At 38.7% G+C, this 6353-nt stretch overlaps 1 non-coding gene across 1 annotated transcript; it reads left to right on the top strand.

Moving 5' to 3' along the window:
* The first annotated feature begins 4516 nt into the window (after window positions 1-4516).
* LOC139185040 (U6 spliceosomal RNA) lies at window positions 4517-4623 on the top strand. Its single transcript, XR_011568625.1, has one exon. It is a non-coding gene; the product is annotated as a U6 spliceosomal RNA (small nuclear RNA).
* Window positions 4624-6353: the final 1730 nt, after the last annotated feature.

Here is a 6353-nt window from a genome sequence, read left to right as displayed (position 1 = left end):
AAATAATTTCACAATTTGTATGGAAATACAAAAAAACCTCGAATAGCCAAAGCAATCTTGAGAAAGAAGAATGGAACTGGAGGAATCAACCTGCCTGACTTCAGGCTCTACTACAAAGCCACAGTCATCATGACAGTATGGTACTGGCACAAAGACAGAAATATAGATCAATGGAACAAAATAGAAAGCCCAGAGATAAATCTACGCACCTATGGACACCTTATCTTTGACAAAGGAGGCAAGAATATACAATGGAGAAAAGACAATCTCTTTACCAAGTGGTGCTGGGAAAACTGGTCAACCACTTGTAAAAGAATGAAACTAGAACACTTTCTAACACCATACATAAAAATAAACTCAAAGTGGATTAATGATCTCAACGTAAGACCAGAAACTATAAAACTCCTAGAGGAGAACATAGGCAAAACACTCTCTGACATACATCACAGCAGGATCCTCTATGACCCACCTCCCAGAATATCAGAAATAAAAGCAAAAATAAACAAATGGGACCTAATTAAAATTAAAAGCTTCTGCACATCAAAGGAAACTATAAGCAAGGTGAAAAGACAGCCTTCAGAATGGGAGAAAATAATAGCAAATGAAGCAACTGACAAACAACTAATCTCAAAAATATACAAGCAACTCCTGCAGCTCAATTCCAGAAAAATAAATGACCCATTCAAAAATAACTAAATAGACATTTCTCCAAAGAAGACATATAGATGGCTAACAAACACATGAAAAGATGCCCAACATCACTCATTATCAGAGAAATGCAAATCAAAATCACAATGAGGTACCATTTCATGCCAGTCAGAATGGCTGCTATCCAAAAGTCTACAAGCAATAAATGCTGGAGAGGGTGTGGAGAAAAGGGAACCTTCTTACACTATTGGTGGGAATGCAAACTAATACAGCCACTATGGAGAACAGTGTGGAGATTCCTTAAAAAACTGGAAATAGAACTGCCTTATGACCCAGCAGTCCCACTGCTGGGCATACACATCGAGGAAACCAGAATTGAAAGAGACACATGTACCCCAATGTTCATCGCAGCACTGTTTATAATAGCCAGGACATGGAAGCAACCTAGATGTCCATCAGCAGATGAATGGATAAGAAAGCTGTGGTACATACATACAATGGAGTATTACTCAGCCATTAAAAAGAATTCATTTGAATCAGTTCTAATGAGGTGGATGAAACTGGAGCCTATTATGCAGAGTGAAGTAAGCCAGAAAGAAAAACACCAATACAGTATACTAATGCATATATATGGAATTTAGAAAGATGGTAACGAAAACCCTGTATGCGAGATAGCGAAAGAGACACAGATGTATAGAACAGTCTTTTGGACCCTGTGGGAGAGGGAGAGGTTGGGATGATTTGGGAGAATGGCATTGAAACATGTATAATAGCAATATAAGAAACAAATTGCCAGTCTAGGTTTAATGCAGGATACAGGATGCTTGGGGCTGGTATACTGGGATGACCCAGAGGGATGGTATGAGGAGGAAGGTGGGAGAGGGGTTCAGGATGGGGAACACGTGTACACCTGTGGCAGATTCATGTTGATGTATAGCAAAACCAATATTGTTAAGTAATTAGCCTCCAATTAAAATAAATAAAATTAAATTTTAAAAAATAAAGGGTCTTATACCACTCTCTGTGACACCTTTAAAATTTTGGCCCAAAGAACATTTTTGTATTATTGTTATTGGAGCTGAATTCTAGAATGCAAACTTGTTTTCAATGAGAGAACTCTTCCAGCACTACAAGACTTTGATCATAATTCAGAGAAAATCCCTATAATAACATTTAAGGTTAGCCACTAAAAGGTGTACTTTCAAAACAGGAAAGGAAATAGTCAGCTCAGCCCATATTTACAAAAAAAAAAAAAAAATGAATTTCAACAATTTCTCGTGGCTGTTAGCTTGAATACACAAGTAAACCATTCCCATGTCAAAAATAAAAACATATACTTTAAAATTTAAAAAAGCTTATTTGTAGTTATTTATAATAGATATAAATTGGCTGTTAGATTTTAAATATTCCAGAGGTCTTAAGTTCTAACCTGACATCATGAAGGTTATTGCCTCTCTATAATCAATAGAGCAGATTGAATTAAAGTGTATGACCTCTACTATGAAAAATGATTCCATAAGCAAATGGAAATGAAGAGACAATAGAAAGACATCAGAACCAAAACAGCAAATCATCTTGTCAAGGAATTATCTTGTGATCTCAGCAAGCAGATGCATTAGCATCACTCTGTACATGTCTGCTACTCCACAAATATCTTGGGTAGCTTTAGCAACCACTCAAAATGTGGTCACCTGGGAGCTTGTTAGAGGCACAACCTCAGACACATTCCGGCCCTACTGAATCAGAATCTGCATTTTAACAAGAGCTCTAGGTGATTTGGATGCATAATAAAACTTGAGAACCACTATTTCAGAAATTTTGAAACCCCATTTTTTTCTTAATTCAGGGCAATGATGCAATCAGTGATTAACTCACGCAAGCTATCTTTTCAAGGAAGACAAGGAATACAGAAACCCTAGGGAGGTACAAAGAATTTTCTTCAAGGTATGGGGTAAAGAATCATGTCTGTATAGAAGGAGGGATTAAAGAGTTTCTCTACAAGCATATATTTTCCATAAGGTTGAGAAAACATCCAATATCCATACAAAGAATGAGGAAGTAGACAGACAGGGACACTGGAATATTCTTCTGCCCCAAAATACCAGCAACTCTTTTCACCACTGGGGCTTCCCAGGTGGCTCAGTGGTTTAAGAAAAAAAAAAAAAAATCTGGCTGCCTAGCAGGAGATGAGGGTTCAATCTATGGAACAGGGAGATCCCCTCAAGAAGGAAATGGTAACCCACTGTAGTATTCTTGCCTGGGAAATCCCATGACAAAGGATCTTAGTGGGCTACAGTCCATGGGTTTGCAAAGAGTCAGACATAGCTGAGTGACTAAACAACAATTATCTTGTCACTTCTAGAAATTTTATTTTTATCTCTGAAATGTATCCTCAAGTATCCTAAAGAAAGGGAAACCAGTATCAGTAATTTTAGTCAGACATTATATTGAAGAAAAATTCTATCTGCAAATCTGAATAGCAGTTGAAGAGAGCCCTAACTGCTCTTGATCTATTCCAGGTATTTTCAATTGTTGTTCTGAATTTGCATTTTTCTAATTGTGGCAAAGGGTATAGTTAAGTAAAAGGACTTGAAATGCATGTCAGCTATTCATTCATTCATTTATTCAAACACTTCTGGGACCATCTGGGACAGTCCCCAGATTGTGTATAGGTGCTAAGTGCTAGAAATACAATGAAAAAGACATAGCTTCTGCTCCCTCAAAACACAGCCAGCCGAGACAGCATACAAAACAGTAATTACACTGAGATGTTTTTAGTGCACAGAAGAAAACAGAAGTTGCTCAAATATAATAATAGAACCTTCTTGAAAGCATTCAGAGAAAGAAACACATGGTCTGTGACTTTGACTTCACCACTGTATGTATGTCATTAAATTCCATTAGCCTCTGTATGTCATAATTATTTAAATGTAGCTTACAACTGCCTCAAGGCATGTTTTTAAAAGCATCCCATTATTGAGGGTGCTAAAAAGCAGCCACACATATTACTATCAATTACTACTGGGAACACCTAGAGCAGAACGTTTTGTAAACAGACTGAAACATACAACTCCAAATAAATGCCATCCTTGCAAAATATGTCACCTTCAGTGGCTTACAGTTATTTGATTTGTGAGTTCTGAAGTACTGACTGATTTTTAAATTTATAACAACGAATTTAACAGCAATTGGATGTTATTTACAAATAAAATATCATAAATGTAACTATTTTTATGGCAAAGCCAACATTTGATAACGACAACTCTATAACAAAAGGTAATTAATTTGTAATGACTCAGGGGAAAAAAGACTGAAAGAAAGTATGTATAACCTTTTAAAAGCTGGTTTTATTAGGTTGGTGCAAAAGTAATTGCAGTTTTACACTGCTGAATTTTGTTGTTTGATATTTGGATCAGTTCAGTTCAGTCACTCAGTCGTGTCTGACTCTTTGTGACCCCATGGACCACAGCTGACCAGGCTTCCCTGTCCATCACCAGCTTCTGGAGCTTGCTCAAACTCATGTCCATTGAGTCAGTGATGCCATCCAACCATCTCATCCTCTGTCATCCCCTTCTCCTCCTACCTTCAACCTAATACATTCTTAAATAAATGTGGTATGTTGTACAGCATTCTAATGTGCATTTCTCACTTTATTATTTTTTGCTAATGACTTACTACTTGCTGTTTATTTTATATTTATTTTACACTAACGAAATGATGTTAGACAAAAAGCAAATTCAAGCAATTTTCTTATTTGAGTTCAAATTGGGTTATAAATCAGTGAAGACAATTTGCAACATCAACGAAATGTTTGGCCCAGGAACTGCAAATGAACCTACAGTGCAGCAGTGGTTCAAGAAGTTATGCAGTGCTCGCTTCGGCAGCACATATACTAAAATTGGAACGATACAGAGAAGATTAGCAAGGCCCCTGCACAAGGATGACACGCAAATTCGTGAAGCGTTCCATATTTTTATTAGTACGGCCACTATGGAGAACAGTGTGGAGATTCCTTAAAAAACTGGAAATAGAACTGCCTTATGATCCAGCAATCCCACTGCTGGGCATACACACTGAGGAAACCAGAAGGGAAAGAGACACGTGTACCCCAATGTTCATCGCAGCACTGTTTATAATAGCCAGGACATGGAAGCAACCTAGATGCCCATCAGCAGATGAATGGATAAGAAAGCTGTGGTACATATACACAATGGAGTATTACTCAGCCATTAAAAAGAATACATTTGAATCAGTTCTAATGAGATGGATAAAACTGGAGCCTATTATACAGAGTGAAGTAAGCCAGAAAGAAAAACACCAATACAGTATACTAATGCATATATATGGAATTTAGAAAGATGGTAACAATAACCCTGTGTATGAGACAGCAAAAGAGACACCAATGTATAGATCAGTCTTATGGACTCTGTGGGAGAGGGAGAGGGTGGGGAGATTTGGGAGAATAGCATTGAAACATGTATAATATCATGTATGAAACGAGTCGCCAGTCCAGGTTCGATGCACGGTACTGGATGCTTGGGGCTGGTGCACTGGGATGACCCAGAGGGAGGGGAGGGGAGGGAGGAGGGAGGAGGGTTCAGGATGGGGAACACGGGTATACCTGTGGTGGATTCATTTCGATATTTGGCAAAACTAATACAATATTGTAAAGTTTAAAAATAAAACAAAATTAAAAAAAAAAGAAGTTATGCAAAGGCAACAAGAGCCTTGAAGATGAGGAGCACAGTGGCCAGCTATCAGAAGTTGACAACAACCAATTGAGAGCAATCATCGAAGCTGATCCTCTTACAACTACATGAGAAGCTGGTGATGAACTCAACATCAAGCATTCTACGGTCATCTGGCATTTGCAGCAAATAGCAAAGGTGAAAAAGCTCGATAAATGGGTGCCTCATGAGCTGACCACAAATCAAAAAAAAAAAAAATCATTGCTTTGAAGTGTTGTCTTCTCTTATTTTACACAAGGATGAATCATTTCTCAATCAGACAGTGGGACGTGTGACACAGAGGACTGTATACCACAACCATCGACGAACAACTCAGTTGGACTGAGAAGAAGCGCCAAAGCACTTCCCAAAGCCAAGTGAAAGTGAAAGTCGCTCAGTCGTGTCCGACTCTTTGCGACGCCATGGACTATGTGGTCCATGGAATTCTCAAGGCCAGAATAATGGAGTGGTTAGCCTTTCCCTTCTCCAGGGGATCTTCCCAAGCTAGGGATCAAACCCAGGTCTCCTGCATCACAGGCAGATTCTTTACCCGCTGAGCCACAAGGGAAGACAAATTTGCACCTAAAAGTGTCATGGTCACTGTTTGGTGGTCCACTGCCTGTCTGATCTACTATAGCTTTCTGAATCTGGCAAAACCATTACATCTGTGAAGTAGGCTCAGCAAATCAGTGAAATGCACCAAAAACTGCAATGCCTGCAGCTGGCATTGGTCAGCAGAAAGGACCCAATTCTCCATGACAGTGCCTAACTGCATGCTGCACAATCAATGCTTACAAAGTTGAATGAATTGGGCTATGAAGTTTTGCCTCATCCTCCATATTCACCTGATCTCTCGCCAATTGACTACCACTTCTTCAAGCATCTCAACAACTTTTTACAGGGAAAATGCTTCCACAACCAGCAGGAGGCAGAAAATGCTTTCCGAGTGTTTGTCGACTCCCAAAGCACGGATTTTTA

This window comes from Bos indicus, chromosome 9 (assembly GCF_029378745.1).
Source record: "Bos indicus isolate NIAB-ARS_2022 breed Sahiwal x Tharparkar chromosome 9, NIAB-ARS_B.indTharparkar_mat_pri_1.0, whole genome shotgun sequence".
Taxonomy (NCBI): Eukaryota; Metazoa; Chordata; class Mammalia; order Artiodactyla; family Bovidae; genus Bos; species Bos indicus.
The sequence above is the reverse complement of the archived record's forward strand: the minus strand, read 5'-3'. Positions and strand labels throughout refer to the sequence as shown.